Raw genomic sequence first — 21,333 nt, forward strand, 5'->3', positions numbered from 1 at the left:
AAAAAAAAAAAAAAACAGCTTTATAGAGATGTAATTCACATTCCATACAATTCACCCATTTAAAGCATACCATTCAATGGTTTTTAGTATATTCAGAAATATGCGCAACCATCACCATAGTCAATTTTAGAACAACTTCAGCACCTCCCAAAGCTAAATCCTGTACCCTTTAGTTATTACCCCTCATCCTCCATCTCCCTCTAGTCCTAAGCAAACATTAACCTACTCTCTATAAATTTCCCTATTATAGACATTTCATACAAATGGAATAATATAATATATGGTCTTTTGTAACTGGCTCCTTTCACTTAGCATAATGTTTTCAAGGTTTATCCATGTTGTAGCACGTATCAGCACTGCATTCCTTTTTATGGCCAAATAATATTTCATTGTATGGGTATGCTACATTTTGTTTATCCATTCCTCACTTGATGGGCATTTGGGTTGTTTCCACCTTTTAGCTATTGTGAATAATGCTGCTGTGACATTTGTGTACAAGTTTTTGTGTGGACATATGTCTTCATTTCTCATGGGGATGTATGTAGGAGTGGAATTGCTGGGTCATATGGTAACCCTACGTTTAGTCATTTCAGGACCTGCCAGACTGTTTTCCACGTAGCTGCACCATTTCACACTGCCACCCGCAGTGTCTGAGGTTTCCACTTTCTCCACAGTCTCATCAACGCTCATGTGTTTTTCTTGTCAGCCATCTTGGTCATATGAAGTGGTATCTCCTTGTGGTTTTGATTTGCATTTCCCTGATGGCTAATGATGCTGAACATCTTTTCACGTGCCCTTGGGCCATCTGTATTTCTTCCTTGGAGAAAAGTCTATTCAGATCCTTTGCCTATATTTTAATTGGATTATTTGTTTGTTTGTTTGTTTTTATTACCATTGCACTGTAAGAACTCTTTATATATTCTGTGGACAAGCCACTTATCAGACATAAGATTTGCAAATATTTTCTTTCATTCTGTGGGTTATCTTTTCATTTTCTTGAGAGGGAGCAAAGACAGCTCATAGAGGAATCGTATGTTGGGCGAAAATATCCAGGTCCTAGTGTGCCTGTCGTACGTATCATGGTCTGGGGCTGCCCAGTAAGACCCTGGCCTCGGTGTGAAAACTGAGGCAGATCGTGAGATGCAGACAGCTGGAGGCTGTCAGCTACCTGCACACCTGGCAGCTGAAGGACACGTCCTTTCTTGAAGAAGATCCAACTATCACATCTCCATGGCTCCCAGTGTCTTTTGTTTTTAAAAGGATAATCCCATAAAATATATTTTCTTTCTCTTTCTCTTTTCTTTTTTTCAGAAGCAAGATGAGAAGAGGCAGTGCTTCTTCAGATAAAAGCGGAGTCCTCAGCCTGGGTCCTGCAAGCCAAGAGTGTCTGCAATGTGCCCTGGTGGTGTTCCCGGGATGAAGCAGTGTACCCAAGGGAGTAGCTCCGAGTGGACCAGGGAGGCCAGATGCTAAGCAGACCTGGAGTCCCAAACATACCAAAGACCCTTGAGCACGGGTCCCTCGGAGCAGAACGTTTGAGAAAGCTGCAGGCCTGGATTGTGGGTGAAGACGGAAGAAGACAGACAGACAGAACCAGCGTCAAGGGTGAAGCCAGGTTCTCTCCTAGGTGAGTGAGCCTGGTCTGGGGCCTGTGCTGTGGTGGGTAAAAGAGCTCCCACTTAAACAAGACACCATTTCCTGCCTCCTTTCCCACTGCTTCCTCTTATGTCTTCTCATCCTATTCTTGCCTAGTTTCATATCAATACACTATTCTGTAAATTCATGGGGGACGCTGTGATCCCCCTTCAGAAATGAAGATCCCCTTTCAGGAATGAAGCACAAATCACCATTATCTATGCAGTGACCCCCATAGATAAGCCTCAGCCACCTTCAAGAATAGTAGCCTCAGCTGAGGAGAGCCACCTCACCCAAGGTCACATCCTCACCTCAAGCAGCCCTCATCTAAGGACTGATTGACATCAGAGGATAACAGTCAGGCCCTCTCACTCCACCTCCCACTTCAAACCAGCTCTGAAGGTTCGTCCCAGCCTCAGCTAGAAGCAGCTCAGGCTCGGGACTTCCCTGGTGGTGCCAAGGTTAAGAAGCCGCCTGCCAATGCAGGGGACGTGGGTTCGATCCCTGGTCCAGGAAGATCCCACATGCTGTGGAGCAACTAAAGCCCGTGTGCCACAACTAGCGAGCCTATGCTCTAGAGCCTGCGAGCCACAACTACTGAGCCCATGCGCCACAACTACTGAAGCCTGTGTGCCTAGAGCCCGTGCTCCACAAGAGAAGCCACTGCAATGAGAAGCCTGCGCACTGCAACAAAGAGTAGCCCCTGCTCGCCGCAACTAGAGAGAGCCTGAGGACAGCAACGAAGACCCAACGCCGCCAAAAATAAACAATAAATAAACAATAAATATATAAAATTAATAAAAGCAGCAGCTCCGGCTCTAACAGAAACATCAGGAGATCCTGGCTACCCCTTCTCTCACTCCCTCCTGCTCCACATCAAAGGAATCTCCCATCAGCATAGTTCTCCAGTCTTGCAGCTTGGATTGGAATAGTCCATCCAAAGCTCTGGGCAAAGCCAAAAGTCACAATACATAGAAGCTTAGAGCAGAAGTCTGTTCAAGGGGATGCCGAACACAGGAACGGGACTAGATGCTATTTGTGGCGCTCTGCAGATCCAGCAACACAGGAGTGGGTGAGGAGGAAGAGAGAAGCATGCCACTCAGATTGTATGGCACTTCTCAGGCTGCTCTTCTGGAAGATTCAGCCCCAGGAAAGCAACCAGCCTTCTAGCTGTAAATCAATTTCAGTTATTTCTTCCTTTCCTCCCTCACTTCCTCTCCCTTTCTCTTTCTTTCTCTCTTCCTCCCTTCTCATTCTTTCTTTTTCTTTCTTTCTCTCTCTCTCTTTCTTTCCATTCTTCTAACTTAATTTTTTCCAAAGATTAAAAAAAAAAAAAAAAACTTATTACAAACACCTTGGAACGCACAGCAAAGTACTAAAATGGAAAGACAACTACCACTCAGAGACAATCACTAGTAACATTCTGACAGTTCCTTTTGGCCTTATTAACATACAGTTCTTAAAAGTCATAAATGAGGGACTTCCCTGGCGGTCCAGTGGTTAAGACTCTGTGCTTCCACTGCATTCATGTATCCAGAATGACTTAGGAAGAGATGTATCCAGAATGAATTGTATGTATTGTCTGGAGTCTAGACGGACCCTTGATATTTAACGTGTGGTTCATGTGGCAGTAGCACCAGCAGCACCTGGGAATTTGTTGGAAATGCTTAATCTTACCTCTACTTCAGTCTTGCTGATTCCAAATTTTCATTGTAACAAGATCCCCAGGGGATTCGTAAACACAGATTGAGAAGCACTGGTCTAGCAATTCCCAATGCTGCTACACTTTAAAATCACTTGGGTACCATTTTAAACATTGATCTCCATTTACATCCTACATGACAACAATTGATTCAGGAAAGAATCATCAGTGGAGCCAAAACCACGGGGCAAAATGTTGTTGGGAAATAGGTTGTTCCACACAGCTCAAAGAATTTCCCCACAGATGACTTACTAGTTATAAAGGGGAAAAAATGACCTTTACGGCAGAGAAATCTGGCAGACACTAGGCAAACAAGTGACACAACTTAACATCACAAATAATTAGTCAAAGTGACAGCATAAGCCTCCTGATAAGAACACGATAACACCTATGTAGAATTTCTGCCAAAAAATGATTAACCTGAATCTCATACCGCGGTTGCAAAAAACAGACAAATCCAAATTGACAATCTGCAGAACAGCTGCTCAGACTCTTCAAAAACTCGTCAAAAAGTTTCACGAGAGTCTAAAAAGACTGAGAACTGTTCTAGATTAAAGGCAACTAAAGAGACATGATAACTAAATGCACTGTATAATCTCTAATTACATACTGACTTGAGGGGGGAAAGGCTATAAAGGACATTTTCAGGACAATTTTGGGGAAATCTGAATATTAGTAGAATTGTATTAATGTTAAATACTCCAGGTGTGATAATTATAATGTGGTTTGTGAAATTAATTTTCTTAAACTCAGCTAAAATTGGAGTTGGGACAGGCCTGTAGGGGGAGCTCTCATGACCGCCATGCATCATCAATTGCTCCAAACAGGAAGAGACCTCACCTACACCTCCCACCAGAAGGTGCCTCTACACTACTATCCAGCAGGGAGAAGAAGACATCTCTCTGCCCCATGACAGCCCAGCTAATCAAAGACTAGCAGCCCAACCAATGAGAAGCCACCATACTTTGGACTCCCAGCTTCCTCCAATGGATTCTTTGGTTATCACGGACCCTCTCAACTCCCCCCCTTTCCCCATAAAAGCAAGTTCCCCTTCCTTGTTCTCTGGATTTGCCTATGGTGTGCTGTAGTTCACACGTCCCAAATTGGAATTCCTCTGCTATCCCTAAATAAACTCACTTTTGCTGGTAAAATAGCTGGCTATTATATTATTAAAGTTGACATATTTGGTGTCAGAAGTGGGGTCCAAAGGAGGTGGACCTGAGAGATGATGGCTCCCAGAACTGAACGAGGTACCTGCACCAAGCCCTTTATGCTCATTGCTTCCGTAGGTTACCACCTGTTTTCAGTTTGGAGTCTCATCTTGGTTTCCAAGCTCCACTCTTTTTGCATTTTGAGCTCTCGGACTTCATTTGCGATCTGGAAAGGTTTTGTTCTTTCTGGTTCAAGGCTTCATCCTTGGTGAGTACTCAGTTGCTTTCTGGAGCATGGCAGTGAGGTTCTCTTTCGGGGACCAAGCTAACTGGGATCTAAGATTTTGTTTTAGTCCTTTTGGAATCTGGGTTAGGACTCTAGCAACTTTCTTGGGTTTCCAGGAGAACTTAAGAAAATGAGACCCTGGCCATCTAAATGTTCTGAGGGCAGCCCTCCTTTGGGGACTCCAGCTGGTTTCATGTTTAAAAACTATGGGCTCCCCACATGCACATTTTTAACTAAGTGGGCTGAGAAAACTAAAGGTAATTCAGAATTACAGTGGCCATTATGGGTAGCTTTCAGTCTTCCCAAACTCATTTTTTTTTATAAGACTAAATTGGAGGTCCATGGTTTTAAAATTAAACAAAACAAATGGTATATTTATTTTTATTGGTACCTGGAAGCTTCCAAATACACACAAAACTCTAAAATAACCTCTTTGCAAGATACCGTTTCTAAATTGGCAGAAACAACCGAAAAACTAGAAAAGAACAAAATGACTGGGACTTCCTTGGTGTTCCAGTGGTTAAGACTCCGTGCTTCCAATGCAGGGGGTGCGGGTTTGATGCCTGGTTGGGGAGCTAAGATCCCACATCCCACATGCTGCATGGTATGGCCAAAAAAAAAAAAGAGAGAGAGAGAAAAGAACAAAATGACTTCTGAAAACTCATACTCCTTGTGTTCCCCTCCCCCAGGTTCTTTGTCTCAGGGGCCATCTTGTGTGTCCTCTCTGCCCGCTTTGTCTCAGACTCCACCTTGTGCTCTGGCCCCACCCCCAATGCCACTTTCCTCTTTCCTCTGTGAAAACCAGCCCCTTTAAAATCTCCACCTTGTGCTCTGGCCCCACCCCCAATGCCACTTTCCTCTTTCCTCTGTGAAAACCAGCCCCTTTAAAATCGAACCCTCTGAGGATCCAAACGCTAAACCCCTGGTTACTGTTTCTAAGTTATCTGGAGCAAATAAACAACTAGAAGGAAGGATTTAAATATCAACTGCCCTAGATTTTTGATAATAGGAGAAAAGTTGCTTTCTGTTTGTCTGTCTGTTGAAGCTTTTTGGTAAGTCACCCCATCCTGTTCAAAAGGGGGAACCTTGTTTTAAATAAGTCCAACTGACGGAGAACCCTTAAAAGAGAGAAGTCCAAACCCTTAGGGAGACAATAAAATGCATTCTTTGATTGGTATGCAGAAGCTTCTAAAAGACAAATTGACTCCATAAACAGTTCTAAAAGCATTCTTACAGCATGCCAGAGACACAATTTGGATCTAACTATTCTTTTGAGTTTGTATCTGAGACATGGCTAAAATTTAAAACAAACCTAGAAGGTCCCTGTTTGCATCTGTCTGTATTTTCATTTGTGTCTATGTGTATGTATGTGTTGTAGATGTGTGGGGGTTTTTTTTCCTTTTCTACCTGTAGATGGTATTGCTAAAATTAATTTATAAAAGAGCTCTATTTAATTGGTTTAAAAACAAACAAGCGGGGCTTCCCTGGTGGCGCAGTGGTTGAGAGTCTGCCTGCCAATGCAGGGGACACGGGTTCGAGCCCTGGTCTGGGAGGATCCCACGTGCCGCGGAGCGGCTGGGCCCGTGAGCCATAATTACTGAGCCTGTGCGTCTGGAGCCTGTGCTCCACAACAAGAGAGCCCGCGATAGTGAGAGGCCCACGCACCGCGATGAAGAGTGGCCCCCGCTTGCCGCAACTAGAGGAAGCCCTCGTGCAGAAACGAAGACCCAACACAGCCAAAAGTAAATAAATAAATAAAATTTTAAAAAACCAAACAAACAAACAAGCACTTATATAAGTTAAAATATAACAGAGGCTGGACCAGGTACTTTTCAGGTTTACATGATCTGAGATTAATGTTGGTGAATGAAAGCTAGTTTGGGGTTTAATTAAAATAGGCATGGGCTTCCCTGGTGGCGCAGTGGTTGAGAGTCTGCCTGCCAATGCAGGGGACACGGGTTTGAGCCCTGGCCTGGGAAGATCCCACATGCCACGGATCAACTAGGCCCGTGAGCCACAACTACTGAGCCTGTGCGTCTGGAGCCTGTGTTCCGCAACAAGAAAGGCCGCAATAGTGAGAGGCCCGCGCAGCGCGATGAAGAGTGGCCCCCGCTTGCCGCAACTAGAGAAAGCCCTCGCACAGAAACGAAGACCCAACACAGCCAAAAATAAATAAATAAATAAATAAATAAAGGCGTTCCTTTAAAAAAATAATAATAATAATAAAAAATAAATAAATAAAATAAAATAAAATAGGCATATCTTTGGAGTTATCAACACTGAAAATAATGCAGGCATACCATTTTTATTCTACTTGAGCTTACTGGTCAGATAAGTTCATGTTATCTTTGTTATAAAATTTGTCAGCAAGAAAAATAACTTGGTATGATAAAAATTTTTGCAAGTGTTACAAAAATGGCTACATGACTGTTGAAAACAAGTAAACTGGATGTGAATGAGATAAAGGTTTATAAGTAATGCTTTTAGGTAGCTTCCCCAAATCTTTTTGGTAACTTGGAATCTTACAGTTTTGCTAAGTTAAGTGATGGGTAATCATTAAATATCTACATCATTCCCAAGTAAGATAAAATACTGATACATTACTAAAAATGGGTTCATTCACTTTGGGCTTCCTTTACAAACTAATTAAAGATAGTTGGATCTATTGGTGAGCATGCCATATTTTGGAAATTTTACTGTGGGGAAAATATGCTTTTAGGAATTATGAAATGTATGCAGAAATTTGTCAATAACAGACCGTTCTAGTGAAGTTACTAGGAATAATAAGGGAAAATAACTCTGTATGCAAGGAAAGAAGGATATGTGCTCTTGGCATTAAAAGGTATGAGGAATGGAAATTTTGTTGAGGGAAAGAAAGTAATTTTGTCCTAAAATGAGGCTGATTGTTTCAGAATAGGAAAGAGGAAAGACAGGACAAAGCTAAACGGAAATAGTAAGTTGTAGAAGATTTCTGGAAAAAGAATCTTTGAAAAAAGAAACTTTACGTGTGGTCAAGCTGGTGAAGATTATAAAAGTTTTGAGACTAAGCTTTAAAATAAGTGGTGTACTTATATAAAACTAAAACAATTTTCTTTCATTTGCTAAAAGAACAAGATTTTCTTGGAATATTGATCTACTCCTGATAAAAAATTGTGAAAGGTTTTTCCTTACCTTTAAGTAATCAGCTTAGAAAACAGAGATTTCTGTTTTACCAAAATTATTTCCTGTGCTTCATGTTGTCTTAATCAAGTCTCTGATTAGTTAAGAAAACGGAATCTTCTCAATATTAAAAGAGCTGGGCTCCCCTGGTGGCACAGTGGTTGAGAATCTGCCTGCCAATGCAGGGGACACAGGTTCGAGCCCCGGTCTGGGAAGATCCCACATGCCGCGGAGCAGCTGGGCCCGTGAGCCACAATTACTGAGCCTGCGTGTCTGGAGCCTGTGCTCTGCAACAAGAGAGTCTGTGATAGTGAGAGGCCTGCGCACCGCGATGAAGAGTGGCCCCCGCTTGCCACAACTAGAGAAAGCCCTCGCACAGAAACGAAGACCCAACACAGCCATAAAAATAAAGGAATTCCTTTAAAAAAAAAGAAAAAAGTTTAAAAAATAAAAGAGCTAAGTCTCCCTTACAACTATGTAATATTTTCTATTTGTCTTTGAAATCTTTTATTGTTACTTTGATCAAATAGATAATTAAGTATCATTTTATAATGATCTGTGGTCCTGTTTGTTAAGTTCTGTACCTATTGCTTGTTGAACCTTTGCAAAAATGACATGCCTGGGGCTTCCCTGGTGGCGCAGTGGTTGAGAATCTGCCTGCCAATGCAGGGGACACGGGTTCGAGCCCTGGTCTGGGAAGATCCCACATGCCGCGGAGCAACTAAGCCCGTGAGCCACAATTACTGAGCCTGCGTGTCTGGAGCCTGTGCTCTGCAACAAGAGAGGCCGTGACAGTGAGAGGCCTGCGCACCGCGATGAAGATTGGCCCCCACTCGCCGCAACTAGAGAAAGCCCTCGCACAGAAACGAAGACCCAACACAACCAAAAAATAAATTAATTAATAAATTTTTAAAAAAATGACATGCCTAATAAGATGAGCTAGTTCAGCACTTTGAGGTAATTTCTAGCACTTACAACCTTGACTAAATATGGACTTTAAACAAGAAATGCCTGAAAGTTCTTCCTACCACCTTTCCTTGTTACTCAAATAGAGACTCAAGAGGTTTCTGATTTGTGTACTTCCCTCCCACATGGGACATAACAACCAGGGAAGATCCTTCCTGGCACCGAGGGACAAACCACTACATGCAGAGATCCTGACTCTTGATCAGCAATGCTTTCGAGGAAAGATTTTGATCAAAAGGGGGAAATGTGGAATCAATTAAAGAAACCTCAGCTAAGACTGGAGTTGGGACAGGCCTGTAGGGGGAGATCTCATGCCCCACCATGCATCATTGATTGCTCCAAACAGGAAGAGATATATACCTACATCTCCCACAGGAAGATGCCTCTACTTTACTATCCAGCACAAGAAGAAAACTTCTCTCTACCCATGACAACCCAGGCAATTAGAGATTGTAGTAGCCCAACCAATGAGAAGGCTCCATACTTTGGACTACCAGCTTCCTCCAATGGACTCTTTGGTTATCACAAGCGCTTCCCAATTCCCTGCTTTTCCCTATAAAGGCAAGTCTCCCTTCCTTATTCTCTGGACTTGCCTATTGTCCACCATGGTTCACATATCCCAAATTTCAATTCCTCTGCTATTCCCAAATAAACTCACTTTTGCTAGTAAAATAACTGGCTATTATATTATTAGAGTTGACAGGTTATGTATAAGAGTACACTTATTCTTAGGAAATACATACTGAAATATATAAAGTGTCATGATATCTACACTTTATTTTAAATAGTTTAGAAAAAAATCCATATATAAAAGAGAGAGAAATAAAAACAAAAGTTACAAAATGCCAAACGTTAACATTTGGTAAACTTAGGTAAAGGGTCAGCACATTTCTTCTGTGAAGGGCCAGACAGTAAATATGTTAGGCATTACAGTCTCTGTTGTAATACTCAACTCTGCTATTTTAGTGTGAAAGCAGCCATATGTAAACAAACAGGTGATAAAACTTTATTTATGGAAAATCGTGTACTAATTTTATCTCATTAAGATTAGAAAACAACCATTTCAAAAATTTCCTTCTCTGAAAGGACATGCACCAAAATGTTACCAATGATGACTCCTGAAGGAGCAGGGAGTTGGTGAAAGGGAACTTTATGTTTTACTTTATATACTTCTGTATTGTTTAAACGTTCAAAAGAATGCTTTGGGTTTTTCTCTTTTTTTTTTTTTTCTTTAAGTTGCTTCTTGGAATAGTCAGCTTTTGCTGCAGTAACAAACAACCCCAAATCTCAGTGGCTTATAACAACAAATATTTGTTTCTCATGTTACATGAGGGCTGAGGATAGGCTGCACTTTGGATCTGTGTACATTCTCACTCTGGGACCCAGGCCAAAGGAACAGACCTATCTGAAACATACTGTTCTCATAGCAGAGGGCAAAATCACTAGAGACCAAGCCAAACTATGCAATTTTTTGCTTTTAAAGTTTCTGCTCAGACATTATATGAGTCATTCCTGCTCACTTGCCAAAAGCCATAAGAAGTAACATGGCCAAACCTCACAATGGACCGCTTAGCAAGAAGGTATACATAATCACCTTACAGGGAAGGGAAGGAGTAATGGCGAAACAATTATATACTCTACTGTACGTCTGTTGAATTAATTAAATCTACTTGGAGGAAATATATATTTTTTGTTCTTATATATATTTTTTTCTATTGACTCATTTTTTTTTTCTTTTCATTTTTTAATTCCCTATTTGAAGACAGAAGAGTTTTCAGCAATGCTTTTCAAACTATGGGTGCTAACCCATTAGTGAGTCATGAGATTACGTGGAGGCACAATCAACATATTTGTTTAAAAGGACAGACTAGGAGGGAGAAGATGGCGGAAGAGTAAGACGTGGAGATCACCTTCCTTCCCACAGATACAGTAGAAATACATCTACACGTGGAACTGCTCCTACAGAACACCCACTGAACGCTGGCAGAAAACGTCCGACCTCCAAAAAGGCAAGAAACTCCCCCCGTACTTGGGTAGAGCAAAAGAAAAAAGAAATAACAGAGACAAAAGAATAGGGACGGCACCTGCACCAGTGGGAGGGAGCTGTGAAGGAGGAAAGGTTTCCACGCACTAGGAAGCCCCTTCGCGGGCGGAGACTGTGGGTGGCGGAGGGGGGAAGCTTTGGAGCCACGGAGGAGAGCGCAGCCACAGGGGTGCGGAGGGCAAAGCGGAGAGGTTCCCGCACAGAGGCTCGGCGCCGAGCAGCACTCACCAGCCCGAGAGGCTTGTCTGCTCACCCGTCGGGGCGGGCGGGGCTGGGAGCTGAGGCTCGGGCTTCGTTCGGATCGCAGGGAGAGGACTGGGGCTGGCAGCGTGAACACAGCCTGAAGGGGTTAGCGCACCACAGCTAGCCCGGAGGGAGTCCGGGGGAAAAAGTCTGCAGCTGCCGAAGAGGCAAGAGACTTTTTCTTGCCTCTTTGTTTCGCGGCGGGCAAGGAGAGGGGAGTCAGAGCGCCGCCTAAACGAACTCCAGAGAAGGGCGCGAGCCGCGGCTATCAGCGCGGATCCCACAGCAACAGGGGCGCAGAGGGAAAAACGGAGAGACTCCCGCACAGAGGCTCGGCGCCGAGCAGCGCTCACCAGCCCGAGAGGCTTGTCTGCTCACCCGCCGGGGGGGGCGGGGCTGGGAGCTGAGGCTCGGCTTCGGTCGGATCGCAGGGAGAGGACTGGGGCTGGCAGCGTGAACACAGCCTGAAGGGGTTGGCGCACCACAGCTAGCCGGGAGGGAGACCGGGAAAAGGTCTGCAGCTGCCGAAGAGGCAAGAGACTTTTTCTTGCCTCTTTGTTTCGCTGCGCGCAAGGAGAGGGGATTCAGAGCGCCGCCTAAACGAACTCCAGAGAAGGGCGCGAGCCGCGGCGATCAGCGCGGACCCCAGAGACGGGCGTGAGACGCTGGGGCTGCTGCTGCTGCCGCCTCCAAAAAGCCTGTGTGCGAGCACAGGTCACTCTCCACACCGCCCCTCCCGGGAGCCTGTGCAGCCCGCCACTGCCAGGGTCCCGGGATCCGGGGACAACATCCCCGGGAGAACGCACTGCGCGCCTCAGGCTGGTGCAACGTCACGCCGGCCTCTGACGCTGCAGGCTCGCCCCGCCTCCTCTGTACCCCTCCCTCCCCGCGGCCTGGGTGAGCCAGAGCCCCCGAAGCAGCTGCTCCTTTAACCCCGTCCTGTCTGGGCGGGGAACAGACGCCCTCAGGCGACCTACACGCAGAGGCGGGTCCAAATCCAAAGCTGAACCCCGGGAGCTGTGCGAACAGGGAAGAGAAGGGGAAATCTCTCCCAGCAGCCTCAGAAGCAGCGGATTAAAGCTCCACAAACAACTTGATGTACCCTGCATCTGTTGAACACCTGAACAGACAACGAATCATCCCAAATTCAGGAGGGGGACACTGGGAGCAGGAGATATTAATTTTTCCCCTTTTCCTTTTTTTTGTGAGTGTATATGTATATGCTTCTGGGTGAGATTTTGTCTGTATAGCTTTGCTTTACAATAGCTTTATTTTACTTCACTATATTATAGCCTCTTTCTTTCTTTCTTTCTATTTTTTCTCCCTTTTACTCTGAGCTGTGTGGAAGAAAGGCTCTTGGTGCTCCAGCCAGGCATCAGGGCCGTGCCTCTGAGGTGGGAGAGCCAACTTCAGAACACTGGTCCACAAGAGACCTCCCAGCTCCATGTAATACCAAACGGCAAAAATCTCCCAGAGATCTCCATCTCAGCATCAAGACCCAGCTTCACCCAACGACCAGCAAGCTACAGTGCTGGACACCCTATGCCAAACAACTAGCTAGACAGGAACACAACCCCATCCATTAGCAGAGAGGCTGCCTAAAATCATAATAAGGCCACAGACACACCAAAATACACCACCAGACGTGGACGTGCCCACCAGAAAGACAAGATCTAGCCTCATCCACCAGAACTCAGGCACTAATTCCCTCCACCAGGAAGCCTACACAACCCACTGAACCAAGCTTAGCCACTGGGGACAGATACCAAAAACAACGGGAACTACGAACCTGCAGCCTGTGAAAAGGAGACCCCAAACACAGTAAGATAGGCAAAATGAGACGACAGAAAAACACACAGCAGATGAAGGAGCAGGCTCAGAACACACTGGACTTAACAAATGAAGAGGAAATAGGTAGTCTACCTGAAAAAGAATTCAGAATAATGATAGTAAGGATGATCCAAAATCTTGGAAATAGAATAGACAAAATGCAAGAAACATTTAACAAGGATGTAGAAGAACTAAAGAGGAACCAAGCAATGATGAAGAACACAATAAATGAAATTAAAAATACTCTAGATGGGATCAATAGTAGAATAACTGAGGCAGAAGAAAGGATAAGTGACCTGGAAGATAAAATGGTGGAAATAACTACTACAGAGCAGGATAAAGAGAAAAGAATGAAAAGAACTGAGGACAGTCTCAGGGACCTCTGGGACAACATTAAACGCTCCAACATTCGAATTATAGGGGTACCAGAAGAAGAAGAGAAAAAGAAAGGGACTGAGAAAATTTTTGAAGAGATTATAGTTGAAAACTTCCCTAATATGGGAAAGGAAATAGTTAATCAAGTCCTGGAAGCACAGAGAGTCCCATACAGGATAAACCCAAGGAGGAACACGCCAAGACACATATTAATCAAACTGTCAAAAATTAAATATAAGGAAAACATATTAAAGGCAGCAAGGGAAAAAAAACAAATAACACACAAGGGAATCCCCATAAGGTTAACATCTGATCTATCAGCAGAAACTCTGCAAGCCAGAAGGGAGTGGCAGGATATACTTAAAGTGATGAAGGAGAAAAACCTACAACCAAGATTACTCTACCCAGCAAGGATCTCATTCAGATTTGATGGAGAAATTAAAACCTTTACAGACAAGCAAAAGCTGAGAGAGTTCAGCACCACCAAACCAGCTTTACAACAAATGCTAAAGGAACTTCTCTAGGCAAGAAACACAAGAGAAGGAAAACACCTACAACAACAAACCCAATACATTTAAGAAAATGGGAATAGGAACATACATATCGATAATTACCTTGAATGTAAATGGATTAAATGCTCCCACCAAAAGACACAGGCTGGCTGAATGGATACAAAAACAAGACCCATACATATGCTGTCTACAAGAGACCCACTTCAGACCTAAAGACACATACAGATTGAAAGTGAGGGGATGGAAAAAGATATTCCATGCAAATGGAAATCTAAAGAAAGCTGGAGTAGCAATTCTCATATCAGACAAAATAGACTTTAAAATAAAGACTATTACAAGAGACAAAGAAGGACACTATATAATGATCAAGGGATCGATCCAAGAGGAAGGTATAACAATTGTAAATATTTATGCACCCAACATAGGAGCACCTCAATACATAAGGCAAATACTAACAGCCATAAAAGGGGAAATTGACAGCAACACAATCATAGTAGGGGACTTTAACACCCCACTTTCACCAATGGACAGATCATCCAAAATGAAAATAAATAAGGAAACACAAGCTTTAAATGATACATTAAACAAGATGGACTTAATTGATATTTATAGGACATTCCACCCAAAAACAACAGGATACACATTTTTCTCAAGTGCTCATGGAACATTCTCCAGGATAGATCATATCTTGGGTCACAAATCAAGCCTTGGTAAATTTAAGAAAATTGAAATCGTATCAAGTATCTTTTCCGACCACAACGCTATGAGACTAGATATCAATTACAGGAAAAGATCTGTAAAAAATACAAACACATGGAGGCTACACAATACATTACTTAATAACGAAGTGATTACTGAAGAAATCAAAGGGGAAATCAAAAAATACCTAGAAACAAATGACAACGGAGACACGACGACCCAAAACCTATGGGACGCAGCAAAAGCAGTGCTAAGAGGGAAGTTTATAGCAATACAAGCCTACCTCAAGAAACAGGAAACATCTCGAATAAACAACCTAACCTTGCACCTAAAGCAATTAGAGAAAGAAGAACAAAAAAACCCCAAAGCCAGCAGAAGGAAAGAAATTATAAAGATCAGGTCAGAAATAAATGAAAAAGAAATGAAGGAAACAATAGCAAAAATCAATGAAACTAAAAGCTGGTTCTTTGAAAAGATAAACAAAATTGATAAACCATTAGCCAGACTCATCAAGAAAAAAAGGGAGAAGACCCAGATCAATAGAATTAGAAATGAAAAAGGAGAAGTAACCACTGACACTGCAGAAATACAAAAGATCATGAGAGATTACTACAAGCAACTCTATGCCAATAAAATGGACAACCTGGAAGAAATGGACAGATTCTTAGAAATGCACAAACTGCCAAGACTGAACCAGGAAGAAATAGAAAATATGAACAGACCAATCACAAGCACTGAAATTGAAACTGTGATTAAAAACCTTCCAACAAACAAAAGCCCAGGACCAGATGGCTTCACAGGTGAATTCTATCAAACATTTAGAGAAGAGCTAACACCTATCCTTCTCAAACTCTTCCAAAATATTGCAGAGGGAGGAACACTCCCAAACTCATTCTACGAGGCCACCATCACCCTGATACCAAAACCAGACAAAGATGTCACAAAGAAAGAAAACTACAGGCCAATATCACTGATGAACATAGATGCAAAAATCCTCAACAAAATACTAGCAAACAGAATCCAACAGCACATTAAAAAGATCATACACCATGATCAAGTGGGGTTTATTCCAGGAATGCAAGGATTCTTCAATATACGCAAATCAATCAATGTGATACACCATATTAACAAATTGAAGGAGAAAAACCATATGATCATCTCAATAGATGCAGAGAAAGCTTTTGACAAAATTCAACACCCATTTATGATAAAAGCCCTGCAGAAAGTAGGCATAGAGGGAACTTTCCTCAACATAATAAAGGCCATATATGACAAACCCACAGCCAACATTGTCCTCAATGGTGAAAAACTGAAACCATTTCCACTAAGATCAGGAACAAGACAAGGTTGCCCACTCTCACCACTATTATTCAACATAGTTCTGGAAGTCCTAGCCACAGCAATCAGAGAAGACAAAGAAATAAAAGGAATACCAATCGGAAAAGAAGAAGTAAAGCTGTCACTATTTGCAGATGACATGATACTATACATAGAGAATCCTAAAGATGCTACCAGAAAACTCCTAGAGCTAATCAATGAATTTGGTAAAGTAGCAGGATACAAAATTAATGCACAGAAATCTCTTGCATTTCTATACACTAATGACGAAAAATCTGAAAGTGAAATTAAGAAAACACTCCCATTTACCATTGCAACAAAAAGAATAAAATATCTAGGAATAAACCTACCTAAGGAGACAAAAGACCTGTATGCAGAAAATTATAAGACACTGATGAAAGAAATTAAAGAGGATACAAATAGATGGAGAGATATACCATGTTCCTGGATTGGAAGAATCAACATTGTGAAAATGACTCTACTACCCAAAGCAATCTACAGATTCAATGCAATCCCTATCAAACTACCACTGGCATTTTTCACAGAACTAGAACAAAAAATTTCACAATTTGTATGGAAACACAAAAGACCCCGAATAGCCAAAGCCATCTTGAGAACGAAAAATGGAGCTGGGGGAATCAGGCTCCCTGACTTCAGACTATATTACAAAGTTTCAGTAATCAAGACAGTTTGGTACTGGCACAAAAACAGAAATATAGATCAATGGAACAGGATAGAAAGCCCAGAGATAAACCCACACACATATGGTCACCTTATCTTTGATAAAGGAGGCAAGCATATACAGTGGAGAAAAGACAGCCTCTTCAATAAGTGGTGCTGGGAAAATTGGACAGGAACATGTAAAAGTATGAAATTAGAACACTCCCTGACACCATGCTCAAAAATAAACTCAAAATGGATTAAAGACCTAAGTGTAAGGGCAGACACTATCAAACTCTTAGAGGAAAACATAGGCAGAACACTCTATGACATACATCACAGCAAGATTCTTTTTGACCCAGCTCCCAGAGAAATGGAAATAAGAACACAAATAAACAAATGGGACCTAATGAAACTTAAAAGCTTTTGCACAGCAAAGGAAACCATAAACAAGACCAAAAGACAACCCTCAGAATGGGAGAAAATATTTGCAAATGAAGCAACTGACAAAGGATTAATCTCCAAGATTTACAAGCAGCTCATGCAGCTCAATAACAAAAAAACGAACAACCCAATCCAAAAATGGGCAGAAGATCTAAATAGACATTTCTCCAAAGAAGATATACAGATGGCCTACAGACACATGAAAGAATGCTCAACATCATTAATCATTAGAGAAATGCAAATCAAAACTACAATGAGATATCATCTCACACCGGTCAGAATGGCCATCATCAAAAAATCTAGAAACAATAAATGCTGGAGAGGGTGTGGAGGAAAGGGAACCCTCTTGCACTGTTGGTGGGAATGTAAATTGATACAGCCACTATGGAGAACAGTATGGAGGTTCCTTAAAAAACTACAAATAGAACTACCATATGACCCAGCAATCCCACTACTGGGCATGTACCCTGAGAAAACCATAGGTCAAAAAGAGTCATGTACCAAAATGTTCATTGCAGCTCTCTTTACAATAGCCAGGACATGGAAGCAACCTAAATGTCCATCGACAGATGAATGGATAAAGAAGATGTGGCACATATATACAATGGAATATTACTCAGCCATAAAAAGAAATGAAATGGAGGTATTTGTAATGAGGTGGATGGAGTTAGAGTCTGTCATACAGAGTGAAGTAAGTCAGAAAGAGAAAAACAAATACAGTATGCTAACACATATATACGGAATCTAAGGGAAAAAAAAAAAAAAAGGCCATGAAGAACCTAGTGGCAAGACGGGAATAAAGACACAGACCTACTAGAGAATGGACTTGAGGATATGGGGAGGGGGTGGGGTGAGATGTGACAGGGTGAGAGAGTGTCATGGACATATATACACTACCAAATGTAAAATAGATAACTAGTGGGAAGCAGCCGCACAGCACAGGGAGATCAGCTCAGTGCTTTGTGACCACCTAGAGGGGTGGGATGGGGAGGGTGGGAGGGAGGGAGATGCAAGAGGGAAGAGAAATGGGAACATATTGTATATGTATAACTGATTCACTTTGTTATAAAGCAGAAGCTAACACACTATTGTAAGGCAATTATACTTCAATAAAGATGTTTAAAAAAAAAAAAGGACAGACTAGAATACAATAGAAGAGAAAATTATAAGAGAACATTGCACATAGTAAAGATAAGGACTGTTTAATAAAACTTTGGTTTCAGTTACATATATATGTCCATATGCTGATATAAACTGTATTTTTTGTAACACCCCCGTTAATATCCCAGGAGGTAGTTACTCTGATTATTCACATTTCATAGATGGAGAGATCAAGGAAGTTAAGTAATTTCAAGGTCCTGCAACAAGTAAACAGCAGAACCTGGATTCATATGGCCTAGGGCTTGTACTCCTGCTAGGCACTCACCAGCATGGCTTCCAAGAGGAAGGGCCAGGTCACTCAAAGGAGGCTGAAAACCAGAGCAAGTAGTAAAGGGCATGTGAGGTGTGTGTATGTTCTTGCACAAAAGTATAGACAGGATTCAGCCACTCAGAACAGTCCTATCGTAGTTGTCCTTTACTCAAGATACCTCATGGGGCTGCCCCAACCCTCATTCTCCAAGACATCGTTTATAGCCTTCATCGCTGTTCCCACACTGTCAGTGCCAAGAAAGTTCCTGATGGACTGTAAGGTTCTCTCCCATTCCTGGTAACCAGAGGCTGAGTTAGAGCCCCAAACTGTTCAGGCCTCTTACCCTGGCTCATGTGTGATCCAGGTGGGCTCTGGCCAGAACAACTGCTAGAAGGAGGGCTGGTTGGTGGGTGTGGCTGAAAGTTCCAACCTTCTAATCACTTGGTCTTTCTGGTGACCAGCCCCATCCTGAAGCTATCTAGGGGCTCCACACTATATCATCTCATTACCATAAACTCAGGTGTGCTAAAAAAAATGGGCTCCTTATGAGTAACTAAAGATAATCCCATCACTCAGGAAATCTCAAGGGTCCCAGGAGCTCTGTGCAAGGAACCGGGAACAAAGACCAAATATATTTCTTATTGTATCACACATATATAGTATGCTATCTTTTGCTCGAGAATGAAGGGAAAATAAGAAAATATACGTATATCTGATTATCATTACAAAATAAAACACAAGAAGGATAAATCAGGAAACAATGTCATTGGTTACCTACAAGGGGTGGAGGAGAATAGGTGGAAGTGATATTCCTCTGAGCATAACTTTTTTTATAGATTTGACTTTTGAAAGTATGGCAATATGTCACACATTCAAAAATAAAATTAAATCAATAAGAATGGAAAGGAGGTAATTTAAAACTGAAAGCAAACTGAAACAATGGAAATAATCAAATAAGCACCATAACCACACTAAAAAGAAGAATCAATTCAAGTAACTTAACATAGTATTTGACTATATACCCTCAACTGGGGGCAGGGGTGTGGTGGGAGGGGGAAGAATTGGAAACAAATCCTGAACTCCTTTTGGTAGGTCTGTTGTTTGTAATCGTGTGGGCAAAGCAATTCAGAAACCATCTTGGATGTAATAAACTATTTTAGATGTAATATAGGATTGAGCAAATATGTTGATACGGTTGGGAGCCAGGATTCTCACTGAGGGAGAAGGGACATATACATACGGAGTGGGCAAAGCAAGAAATAACTCTGTGAGGAGGTATCAGTGTAAATTCATGATTTCTAAAATATGTATATGCATGTTGATATTATACATATGTGTGAATATGCAAATATGTGTACGTATGTACATGTGCATACACAAGCATATATTTCCTAGCTCTGTCCATTGAAAGAGCCAGGAAGCAAAGGCACTCCAGTAGCAATGAGGACACCCAGTTCTCTGAACTTGATCTCTGATACCTTCAGCACTAAAAGGAGTCATGCTCCTCACGGAAATGACTGAGTCCGGGCCTGGTACAAGATAGGCTTGGAACACCATCCAGGAAGTAAGGCAGCACTTTTGAAAAAATGGGGTTTCGAGGGCAGAATGGAAGATGCGGAGGGAGTGCTGGAGTCAACAAATCCGTTTCGTAACCATCGCGGAAAAGACTGGATTAGGGAAGAATCAGGGGACACTCAATCTAGGGGGCAATTTTGTTAAGGAAAATTTGCATGGTCTCCCTGCACTGCTTATTCATTGCAAGGGAGAAAACACCAGCGATAATTAATTATATAGTATTTAGGTGTAAAGAGTCATGATGTATTTAACTCACTTTAAGATGGTTTGGGGGAAAAATGCATATTTTTGTACTGTGCTGCTTTTATTTTTGCAACTTTTTGTAAGCTTGGAATTATTTCTGGATGGTTAAAAAAACAAAAACAAACAAACAAAACAAAAAAACGCCACTACACGGAAAGTGTCTGAGAGTAAAGCTCATGAAGAGTGCAGTTTTCATCCAAGAGAGGGTTGGGGTCTGACTGAGTAATCACAGCAGATGAGGAGCTGAGCTAGGTGACCCCAGCTGATAGGATACAGAGGCTGAATCCAAGGCAGTGGAGGTGGGTATGGGCCTACTGGAGATGCCCAATTGTAGCTGGAGAGGTGAATGTCCACCACGAAGCCTGATCCAATAAGGCACCTGTGACTAATGCACACACCTGGCCTTGTGTGGCTTAGGCCACTGTCAGCCCTGGAGAATAAGCCTCCCACAGTGGAGATCTCCAGACACAGGTTCAGCATCTCCTATACCAACCTCATGTGATCCTGACCCACTGGAGCTTGTTCTTGGCTCCATTTCTGACTGTGATCCCTCCTGTGACCTCACCTGCATCTGGTGACTTCTCCCTCCTCCCAGCATTCAGACATTGGCTTTCCTCTAGGTTTTCTGGCTCAACATGCTGTGCCCTCACCCTGACTCCTTGGTTTCTCTATGACTCAGGGCTCTGGCTCCCTGCCCCAGGACCCCACCCTGCCCATGTTCTGTTCCTCCCAGCTAAGGCCCCAGAGGAGGAAAGAGTGGGAGTGTTTAACCCAGAACCTGCCAGGTTACTAAGACCACCCCCCCAACCCCTATCATTGAAAGGACAACTTGGGACTTCTGGTTCTGTGAGCCCAGCTACTGACTCAACCACACCTGCAGAACACTGCAGATACACAGTGACCCAATAAACTGTAAGCAGATCAGTCTGGGTAGCTGGTACTCTATCAGGGGATTGGTTCCTGACTGCAGAACACACCCAGCATGTCACAGCCCATAGCCCTGAAGTCTGCCTGTTCTTCCCCCTCTCAAGGTCGCAGGTGTTTGGGAAACACAAGGAAG

At 42.7% G+C, this 21,333-nt stretch overlaps 1 protein-coding gene across 5 annotated transcripts in view; it reads right to left on the bottom strand.

Moving 5' to 3' along the window:
- CRCP (CGRP receptor component) overlaps positions 1-21,333 on the bottom strand; it is an 86,541-nt gene that overhangs the window by 13,604 nt on the left and 51,604 nt on the right. For 2 of the 5 annotated variants that reach the window (XR_009005385.1, XR_009005383.1), the window contains exon 7: positions 5,207-5,371. The exons of the other annotated variants lie outside the window; for them this stretch is intronic. The gene's annotated coding sequence lies outside the window, so the exon portion shown is untranslated. Of the gene's footprint in view, positions 1-5,206; positions 5,372-21,333 lie in introns of those variants that run through there. 5 annotated transcript variants of the gene reach the window in all.

Source organism: Balaenoptera acutorostrata, chromosome 15 (assembly GCF_949987535.1).
Source record: "Balaenoptera acutorostrata chromosome 15, mBalAcu1.1, whole genome shotgun sequence".
In the NCBI taxonomy this organism is placed as follows: domain Eukaryota; kingdom Metazoa; phylum Chordata; class Mammalia; order Artiodactyla; family Balaenopteridae; genus Balaenoptera; species Balaenoptera acutorostrata.